An 11,386-nucleotide genomic window follows, 5' to 3' on the forward strand; every position below is an offset into this window, starting at 1 on the left:
CTCTCTTTCTTCTTCTCTCTCTTTCCCTCTCTCTGCTCTTTACTTTAATTTCGGGCTGAATTTCCACCTGGAGCGCGGAGGCTCTCCACGTCTACTTACTTGCCCCGGCTGTTAAGACCCGCGAGAAAGGGAGCTTAAGGCGAGGCACCCTTAGATATTCAAGCGGGCGCTGGTGGCCCAACGTAGATGGTGCAAATTCCTTGTCTGGAATTTTATTGGCCTTCCGCGTAAACCAAGCTATTCAGCCCTCTTCTTCCACTTAATCTTCTTACTACACTATAGTTTCTTAATCTAATCTTTCATTAATAAATAAACAAGTCTTTCCACGCCGACGCCGTCCACCCTTCGAATTCCCTGGATCCACCGGGGCTGGACCCCGGCAGAAAATCATTTGATTCTATGTTACCTTGTTCAGCTCAAAAATGCACAGTAGCAATTTATTATTGAAAATGGAATTCCCTGGTGGCTCAGTGGTAAAGAATCTGCCTGCCAATGCAAGAGATGCAGGTTCAATCCCTGGGTCAGGAAGATTCCCCGGAGGAGGGCATGCCAGTATTCTTGCCTGGAGAATCCCATGGACAGAGGAGCCTGTTGGTCTACAGTTCATGGGGTCACAAGAGTTGGACACGACTTAGCGACTAAGCAACCACCACCAATATTGAAAATAGAAATATACTCCCTAGAGCAAAAGAGTTAATGTATTCATTTGCTATTGATTCTGAAATTTTAAAAGTTTTAATGAATACACAAACACTTGCATATGTATTTACTTGCCTTTCTGAATCCTGATCCAATGTTTAAAAATAGTCAGGCTCCATGTGAGCTACCAATGACAGCATCTTGAGTTATTTAGAAAGTTTTCATGAGAGAAAAAGGAAAAATTCATAAAGTAATTAGCTATTGAATCTGCGCAAGCCAATAAATATTTGCAAATTTGCTGCAATTCTTCTCAAATACTTTCCTTTCTCGAATATATTCTCTTTTAGTTCAAGAGATTTCCACCTCCAGCCACTGGGAAGGGGAAGGATTAATGCATAAGCCAGGAAGATAAAGCAAAGTTCATGACTTTAATTTTTTTTTCATTTTATATTTATATATATTATTTTTTTCAAATAATTGAATTTTGACCCGTATACCTTCATTACATATTCCACAGATTTTTTTTTGAGGGGGGGCCTGATACTACTTTTTAAAAACTATTTTTGTTTGGAGGATAATTGCTTTAGTGTTGTGTTGGTTTCTGCCCCACAACAAAGTGAATCAGCCATGAGTATACGTATGTATCAGCCTAGAGAGGTGGGATGCAGTGGGGTGCAGGGCGGAGCATTTGTATATCTTTTTCCTGTGCTGGGTCTTCCTTGCAGGACAAGGCTCTTCTATAGCTGTGGTAGTGGGCATGGTTGTCCAGCAGCAGGTGGGATCTTAGTTCCCTGACCCGGGTCAGACCTGAGCACCCTGCAGTGGAAGCATGGGGCCCTAACCACTGGACCACCAGGGAATTCATTTCTCTTTTTTCTTATCTAAAAATAATAGAAAGTATTTTACATGCCACCTGGATGATGTGATTTTTTAACAAATCAAGTTGTAATAAACAGATAAAAATCACAGCTAGGAAAGGAGAAAATGAGGATCAGGAGAGGAAGTCTTTGCATAAAAAATAAATAAAAATGGGATAACAAAATTTTAAAAAATTAATTCACGCCAAAGTATCATCCATAATTTAAGCTACAATTAAGAATCACAGACAGCGCTCAGGTCCTGTCCTCCCCAGAGAAGCCTTCACCACAGAGCCCACCACATTCCACTCCTCTCTAAGCCTAATTCTCCCAGATTCGGCCTGCTGAAACGCCCCTGCCCCGCGTGGCTCTATAGCAGCCTTCCTGACCCGCTCTGGGTCATCCTTAGCCCCCATTTCATGGAGAAAGACCGTACGTTCACCACTTTTCCTGCCCGCGGAGCCGGTGTGGCGAATCGCTGCAGACCGTTTTACGACAACTTGCGGCCGCGCGGCGCGGCTGACGGCAACGCCGCGCTGCTCTTGAAGTCACTCCGGAGACGGCGTTGCTTTTCGGATGTTGGGTATGTGGCACTATGTGGCTCGTCTGTGCGCGACGGGCTCAGAATGCACCAAGGGCAGGATTCGGGGCTCAGTGGACGGCCTTGCGGGAGGAGCCGGGAGCTCCGTGCGTGACCCCGCAGGCTGGCCCGTCACAGCAGCAAAACCACAGGGTATGGCGGGGTCCCGCACTCTGCGGCTGGAGCCCCATCTCTTGGGCCACACCGTGGAATCGCGTCTTGCTGCAGCTCTGGGGATCGCCTAGCCGCCGCTGGCATAGCCTACCCACGCATCAGAAGGTTCTATTGCCTTCAGTTTTCTCTTCAATGCAGGCAGGCACCATAGCCCGCTGGGAAAAGAAGGAAGGCGAAAAAAATCAATGAAGGTGAACTAATTGCAGAGGTTGAAACTGATAAAGCTACTGTTGGATTTGAGAGCGTGGAGGAGTGTTATATGGCAAAGATCCTTGTTGCTGAAGGTATCAGAGATGTTCCAGTTGGAGCAGTCATCTGTATCACAGTTGAAAAGTCTGAAGATATTGAAACCTTTAAAAATTACACACTTGATTCTTTGGCAGCACCTGCCTCACCAGGAGCCCCGGCACTAACCCCTGCTGCTCCTGCTCCATCACCTGCACCTTCTGCTCAGGCTCCTGGTAGCTCATCTCCTACTCATATGCAGGTGGTTCTTCCTGCCCTCTCTCCCATCATGACCATGGGCACAGTTAAGAGATGGGGAAAAAAGAAGTAAGTGAGGAGCCAAATGAAGGAGATTTATTGGCAGAGATAGAGACTGACAAGGCCTGTATAGGTTTTGAAGTGCAGGAAGAAGGCAAAAATCCTGATCCCTGAAGGCACATGAGATGTCCCTGTAGGAACCCCACCCTGTATCATTGTAGAAAAAGAGGCAGATATACCAGCGTTTGCTGACTATTGGCCAACTGAAGTAACTGATTTAAAACCACCAGCACACCACCTAGCCCTTCCACCTTCAGCCCCCCGGCCAGCTGCTCCAGCTGGACCAAAGGGAAGAGTGCTCCTTAGCCTGCTTGCAAAGAAGTTGGCAGCAGAGAAGATTGACCTTACACAAGTAAAAAGGACAGGACCAGATGGCAGAATCATTAAGAAGAACATCAACTCCTTTGTGCCTATGAAAACTGCTCCCACTCCAGCAGCCGCTGTGCCTCCCCTGAGTCAAGGAGTGGCTCTAGTTCCTACAGGTGTCTTCACAGATATCCCAGTCACCACCATTCACCAAGTCATTGCACAGCAGTTAATGCAATCTAAGCAAACAATACCTCATTATTACCTTTCTATTGATGTAAATATGGGAGAAATTTTGTTGGTACGGAAAGAAGATGTTACAAGGAAAAAGCAAAATTTCCATCAATGACTTCATTATAAAAGCTTCGGCTTTGGCATGTTTAAAAGCTCCTGAAGGAAATTCTTCTTGGTTGGACACAGTTGTAAGACAAAATCATGTTGATATCAGTGTTGCAGTCACTACTCCTGCAGGACTCATCACATCTATTGTATTTAATGTGCATATAAAAGAACTGGAAACTGTTGCTAATGACGTTATTTCTTTAGCAACCAAAGCACGAGAGGGTAAACTACAGCCACATAAGTTCCAGAGTGGCACTTTCACAATCTCAAATTTAGGAAAGTTTGGGATTAAGAACTCTGGTATTATTAACCCACCCAAGCACATATTTTGGCAGTTGGTGCTTCAGAGGATAGACTGGTTCCAGCAGATAATGAAAAAGGATTTGATGTGGCTAGCATGATGTCTGTTACACTTAATTGTGATCATCGGGTTGTGGATGGAGCAGATGGAACCCAGTGGCTTGCTGAGTTTAAGAAAGTACCTTGAGAAAGCTATCACCATGTTATTATAATTAATCCAAGAATTTCTAGACTCTCCTAGGTCATACTGTTTCATTCTTACCAAGATATAAATATGTTATTAAATGGTGGTTCTCTTTATTTTAAGGTTAACCAGTTATTTTTGAGTCTGTCCAGATATTTGTAATGGGCATTATGAATTTTTTGAAATGCCAATTACATCCCAATATTGTGCACATTTAATAAACACCAGATTTTAAGCTGTGTGCTCCTAGTCAAGGGGCCTGTGGCATAGCCCTTTGGTGGCAAGTCCTTCCACTAGAAGTGCAGAGGTAGAATTGTGGTTCCCTACTGAGACAGACACATAAAAGTAACCTTGATGAGACCCTGAGGTTTTGAATTTTAATTATTGCAAATGTTTTGATTAGATTTGAGAAAAAGAGAAGAAGTTGGGAAAACTAGTTCTCTTGGAGAAAGGATTTGAACTGAAACTTGATTTTGGAATTTAAGCCTAATTTGAAAATTTCTGTTATATAATCTTGGTTTATCATGGATGGGAAACATGGAGAGCTTAAAGGAAAATATGAGAAAAATTTAAAAGTCAACATTTTTATAGGACGGCTCAACCAGCTGTTCTTTGTTTATTTTTCCGTGACTTCAGAAATGACCAGCTCCTTGGTATAAATGAGAATTTGTGTGGGTATCTATTTAAACAATTTAAATATGTCATTGTGAGAGCGGAATTCTATAATTGCCTCAAAAGGATATACTTATAGAATTTAACAGAGAAAAAAATCACAAATAATATGTTGACATCATAAGATGTACTTACTTAGAAATGGACTAAGTTTAGTTAGAAACACCACCAGTAGATATAACACAAAAATATTAAGTGTAAATGATAAAATAATACATTAAAAGAAAAGCCTTCAGCTATAACCTGCTGAGATGTGTGTCTTGCAAGCCTTCCATAACAGGATTAAGCCGGAGAAACTGAGCTCCTGGAAACAGACATAATATTAATAGATGGTGGTGAGTATACTTTACTTGAAAATGGGACATTAAACATCAATATTCAACATATCTTTGGTACAATTACATAACAGATTGGATAATGCATTTAAAGTACATACTGATGTGTGATACACACAGAGCAGTCAATAAGTACCAGCAATTATTATTAGGAAGATGAATGCAAGTAAGATGACCATTGTCATCCTTGAGGCTCTGTTATTTCTTTTTGAAGCTTACTTATTAAAAGATTAACTCCAAGGCTTCCCTGGTGGCTCAGGGGTAAAGAATCCACCTGCCAATTTAGGAGACATGGGGTCCATCCCTGGTCCAGGAAGATCCCACATGCAGTGGGGCAACTAAGCCCGTAGGCCGCTACTAAGCACACACACCATAGACTCCGGGAGTTGCAACTTCTGAGCCCCCGTGCCACAAGTACGGAAACCTGCACACCAGCAGAGAAGCCACTGCAGTGGGAAGCCCAGGTGCTGCAGTGAGACAGGAGCCCCCATCCGCTGCCACCAGAGAAAAGCCCACGCAGCAGCAGAGACCCAGCCCAGCCGTAAATACATACATGCTGCTGCTGCTAAGTCGCTGCAGTCGTGCCCGACCCTCAGCGACCCCACAGATGGCAGCCTACCAGGCTCCTCTGTCCATGGGATTCTTCAGGCAAGAGTACTGGAGTGGGTTGCCATTGCCTTCTCTGAAATAAATACATAAATAAACATTTTTTTAAAAGTCTTAACTCCAATGATCCATGTGTGATTTTGACCCTGTTTGGTTCTGCCTCATCACAGAAATGTTAGTATTTAATGAAAACAACACAAGGAGTGAAATCTGTTCACTAAAACCTGTTTGTAAGGCCTTCCTCATAACCTGCAGAGTGTCAGAACTTGCGCATTTTTGACTCACCAGATTCCGCTGCTTCACACAACAACTTAAATAGGTCCAACCACACTTGCTAGTGAAAACATGTCCAGGGCACGATTGGGGTTCAGAAAATGGGGTGTCCCATCTGCCCACTAGAATGTACAGTTCATGGGATGGGAACCTGCCTGGGCCATCACACAATATTTCCTCAATAAATACTGGAGTGGCCTTTCCCACCACGTTTCTTGTTTTTGAACTTCCACTTATCTCACATTTAAAGCAGTATTGCTTGCCCTTTTCCCTGTTTTGCTTTATTTATCAAAACAAAACCTCTAAGTCTTCTATTCTTCATCATATCCAGACCAACTCTTCGTATATAGAGACTTAGTTGCCATATTCAGAACTAACAACTAAATAAAAATCAGGGAAAAAAGTCTTCTCCCATTGCAAGGGGCCTGGGTTCAATCCCTGGTCAGGGTACTAGATCCCACATGTCACAGGACCAGGTGCAGAAAAATAAATATTTAAAAAGTAAATAAAAGTTCCTATTTCTTATGAGATTGTTTCAGAAACATTTCAGACCCATGATACTGTATTTTCATATTGTAAAACAGGTTTTACAATAAGGGATGCTGTAGCTTCATAGAGCATGACATTGAAAATACTCCTCACCAAAGACCAGATAGGTCTTAAGAGATATGACATTGCTGAATTTACCACAGTCCAATACTGGTCTTCCATCTTGTTGGTCTGTATTACAGCAGTAAAATGTGCAAATAAAAGCATAAAGATACCATAGCAAAAATAAAATAAATAAGTACTATGGTCAAGAAACTCTGGTCAAAGTCCCTCCGTACTTTTCTGGACCTAGAGCTCCTCCAGGCTCCACCGGTGCCCGTTCCCACCCCACCTCCTTGGGACGCCTGCACTTCCTCACCCCGCTGCCAGCTTTTCAGATGAATTCAGGAACCCTCCTGCAGCCTCTCCTAACAGTCGTGAGCAACAGTACCAGTGAGGTGTGTGTGTGATGTGTTTACACTTTTAAAGATAAAATTACAAATGCCAATAAACTATCAAATAATATGTGAATCTTCAAGACAAGACTTTAAAATGTGTGCAATTATGAGTGCTATGTGACTGAAATTTGAGAAAATATCCAAGACCACTGACTATCACTGCACAGCTTTCATGTTCTGTTGAAGGGAAGGGATATTTATATAAATAATTGAAAACAGTGATTTTGCTGAAATGAAGGTAATAAAAGTTTACAAAATATGACTAAATTTTTTTCCATCTAAACATTACTTTCCCTTCAATAGATCACCTAGATTTGTTCAATGAAAATTATATTACTTCCAACATTATCTTTAAAATTAAAAGATAAATTAGAATGAAAAATATAAATAAATCAGAATGACTTAAGCTGACTGTAAATGCTTTTGAAGATGTAATTAAATCTTATTTATTTTTATAAAGTTAAGACTAATGCTCATATAGTTTAATACTGTTTACCTGCCAAAATAAATTAAAGATGTAACACTCCACTCATATTTCATCTAAAGCTACCAATCTGAGAACTCTGCTAATTGTTTAACATGGTAAAGTGTAAAGTATTGTGTTCCTTTAAGACTGTATGAATTCTATGATAATTTGGGAGAAATTGGTACTTTTATTCTTCTCACACTTTTCCACTTTGTTGGCATTTTCCATCACTTCTTTCAGAATGACTTGATTGCTTTATTTATACAGATCCTGTGCCTTCCTTGTGGACATTGTTTATAAGCATTTTATTATTGCTCTATATATCGTGGAAAGATTGTTTCCCAATTCTATTTCTAGGCATGCCTTGCTATCCTATAGATAAACTATTGATTTTTGTGTTTATAGCTTTTGTCAACTTTAGGCTTTAGCAAAACAGTGTCAAAAAAACCCACTGAGCAGGCAAGGCTTACTTTGCTGGATTTGCTGAAATAAGAAAGGAAAACACCCTGGCAGAATCTTAAGAGCCCAGACAGAAAGAGTGGAGTGGTGGGTTTGTAGGGTCTGACTGCTGCTGCTGCTAAGTCACGTCAGTTGTGTCCGATTCTGTGCGACCCCATAGATGGCAGCCCACCAGGCTCCCCCATCCCTGGGATTCTCCAGGCAAGAATACTGGAGTGGGTTGCCATTTCCTTCTCCAGTGCATGAAAGTGAAAATTAAAAGTGAAGGGTCTGACTAGGTGACAGATTCTCAGACGAGTATTGTGAGATCGGGAACTCCTTGGGACCCGGCAGCATGTGAGACACAATAGCTTTATACTCATGTGCATACGAGACCAAGTTCTGAGCCAAGTTTGCTCAACAGTCTTGATAATTCAGGTGTTTTTACTGATTTACAGTTGATATTGAGGGCTAAGTATTTCCCAGAGCCAGATTTACCCTGTCTTTCATTTTTCTCAGCCTTCACGTAGTGACATCTTGGGGATGAATAGTTTCTAATCACGGGGAAAACCAAAACCACGTGGGTTTAAACTCTCAGCCCCTCTCCTTTGACATCCATGTCAGCCCAAGGTAGAGATTACAACACCATTGTCTGCAAACAGAAGCGAATTCCACCTTCACTGCTTTTTGGTGAGTTGTGGATATATGATAAGGCTCTGCTGGCAGTTTTCCAGAATCTATTACTGTCAGATTTGCTATTTCTTTTTGCTCAAAGATCACTTGTTGGATCACTTGAAGGGACAAAGCACATTTCTCAGTATTTCAGATTTTGGTGATGACACTTCTGAGCAAAGTGACATGGAAAGACATGTTTCTGGGGTTTGTAGTCCTGTATTCAGCAGAAGCGAAGGGTGCCAAGCTCTATTTCTGTAAAAAATGGACTACAAAGTTGCCAAGTGTTGTTATTGTTCAGGCAGACATCTTCATGTCTAGGTTTGATGGGAGTTTGATTTTTCTGGCCACTTGACCCAGTGTTTTGTCATTTACAAAGCACTTATTGCTTGATTCCAATTACACAGAAAATCACCTTTCTTATTGCAATGAACTAGCATCAGAGGAACTGGTTGTTATTCAAAGGAGCACAAGTAAAAACAATAATTATACTGAACGTGCATCTAAATCAAAAGACACACAAAGGAGTGACTCAAAGCATCAAAAGAAAAATTACAGATGGGAAACATAAACACATTGTAGGTAAGAGGTTTGTTTGAGTATCTGTTAATAATCTAGATTCTTAAGTAAATGAAAAAGAAAGCGAGGATGCAAGGAGAGGACGCAGGAGAGCAGACTGAAGGAGGACCACCCGCCTCTGATGCTGGGAGCTCGCTTGCTGGGTCTTCTGGAGAAGTTACCTCCTGGATGAGTTGTCATCTTGGTCGATGTGCTGCGGTTAGGCTTACGGCCCCTGAAAAACTGACTATAAACTCCTTGAGGGTCCTGGCTTGAGAGCTCTGGACATCTTTTACATCTTTTAACTTACAGATGTATACTCTCTCCTGCTGAAAGTGGAGGGGGCAAGTTTTGAGTCGAGACCAGGAGTAGCTCTGGTGACAGCTGGAGACATTTAGAGAAGAAGCCACAGAAATTCAGACCATGAAGACCAAGGTGCAGGCCCAGCAGATCTTAACAAGAGAGTCTTAATTTACGAGAGTACGAACTGAAGATACCTAGATTTTTTTTTGCTTGAGAAAAGCTGAAAGTGAAAGTGTTAGTTGCTCAGTTGTGTTTGACTCTTTGCAACCCCATGGACTATAGCCCACCAGGCTCATCTGTCCATGGGATTCTCCAGGCAAGAATCCTGGTGTGGGTTGCCATTTGTAAAAATTTAATGAGCTGCAATTAATAATCTATGCACATTTCCACGGTGTAAGCATGTTATGATTAAACATGAAAATAAGTGTTATTGACCCATACTGTCATATATTAGAAAGTCCTGCCTACCTCCTGGGATACACGAATGTGAAATTTAAAACCTAACTTCAGAAAATATTTGAAGTGGTATTAACTTTCCCTACTCAAAGAAAAAGAAACTTAAATTTATTTAAAAAGTGTATCAATCTGATTGCCAGACTGTGTTAATGGCTGAGAGAAGAGTATTCTGAAAAGATTCTGGGTGCTTCTCTGGTGGCTCAGTGCTAAAGAATCCACCTGCCAATGCAGGAGACATGAGTTTGATCCCTGGTCTGGGAAGACCCCACCTACTGCAGAGCAGCTAAGCCTGTGCCACAACTATTGAGCCTGTGCTCTAGAGCCTGGGAGTCACGACAAGAGAATCCACCAGGCGCCACAACTAGAAAAAAGCCCACACGGCAATGAAGGCCCAGCACAGCCATAAAAAAAAAAAAAATTTTTTTTTAAGCTTCTGTGCTGTATAGTAGGTTCTCATTAATTATCTATTTTATTCACAGTATCCATAGTGTATATATGTCGATCCTAATCTCCCGAATCATCCCGCTCCTCTGTCCCCCTTGCTGACCTAAATGAGAAGGAAATCCAAAAAGAGGAGACATAGTTACACATATAGCTGATTCACTTTGCTGTACAGTAGAAATGAACAGAATGCCCTGTAAGGCAAGTAAACACCAATAAATTTTTTAAAAAGAGATTCTGGTCTCATGCACCATTTAAAAAAAGAAAGAAGAAAGTGAAGTCGCTCAGTCGTGTCCAACTCTTTGTGACCCCATTGACTGTAGCCTACCACGCTCCTCCATCCATGGGATTTTCCAGGCAAGAGTACTGGAGTGGGTTGCCATTTCCTTCTCTAGAGGCACCATTTAAACGCTACCTTAAAAACAGATCTCTCTCTCTAAAAAGAATGAGTCGGGTGAAAGCAGAAGTGGCTTTGAACCTGTTAAAATACTTTAGGTGTTTTATACTTTGAACCTGTTTAAAATACTTACAGCCTTGTAAGACAACACTTGTGAGTTTCTATATAGCACAAAAGCAGTATGTCAGGGATTTGGGGTTGTTCAGTATCTCAGGCAATGATTTGTTATGTAAACAAACATCTGATGAGGAGACGTTCGTGTGGTTCCCAGGAACAGGCTACTTATTATTCCGAGTCTGTCATTTGGAATCGCCCTATTGGGAAGGTATCGGTCAAGACAATGTCTGCACTGTCTTCCTGTGTTGCCTTGAATATCTCATCTCCAAGACAACCAGTTACTCACACATACTTGTCTGCCACAGAGTTCATCACATCCTGCTGACACAGTCATGTTCTCAAGCTTCCCTGAATTACTTGCACAGATGTCCTCCCAGCTTGTGCTTACAATGTGTGGTTTCTGAGTATGGAGAGGATGAAGTCAGACTAACAAAACTGCATTTTCAAAGCTTTAAAAGTTATTATCATATAAATGTAGTTGAAAACATGTCACTGGTGACGTCTTTGCTGCATTACACCATATAAGAAGCAAAAGTGTGTCAGTCACTTCAATCATGTCCGACTCTTTGAAACCACATGGACTGTAGCCAACCACCCTCCTCTGTCCATGGAATTCTCCAGGCAAAAATACTGGAGTGGGTAGCCATTCCATTTTCCAAGGGATTTTCTCAACTCAAGGATTGATGATCAGTAAATCAAGTCAAAACATAATGTGCACTTTTTATTGGCACTAAGGGATGT

General features: G+C 41.6%; 1 pseudogene; it reads left to right on the forward strand.

Moving 5' to 3' along the window:
• The first annotated feature begins 2,038 nt into the window (after positions 1 to 2,038).
• On the forward strand, positions 2,039 to 4,839 carry LOC138444415 (dihydrolipoyllysine-residue acetyltransferase component of pyruvate dehydrogenase complex-like; annotated as a pseudogene).
• Positions 4,840 to 11,386: the final 6,547 nt, after the last annotated feature.

Source organism: Ovis canadensis, chromosome 7 (assembly GCF_042477335.2).
Source record: "Ovis canadensis isolate MfBH-ARS-UI-01 breed Bighorn chromosome 7, ARS-UI_OviCan_v2, whole genome shotgun sequence".
In the NCBI taxonomy this organism is placed as follows: Eukaryota; Metazoa; Chordata; class Mammalia; order Artiodactyla; family Bovidae; genus Ovis; species Ovis canadensis.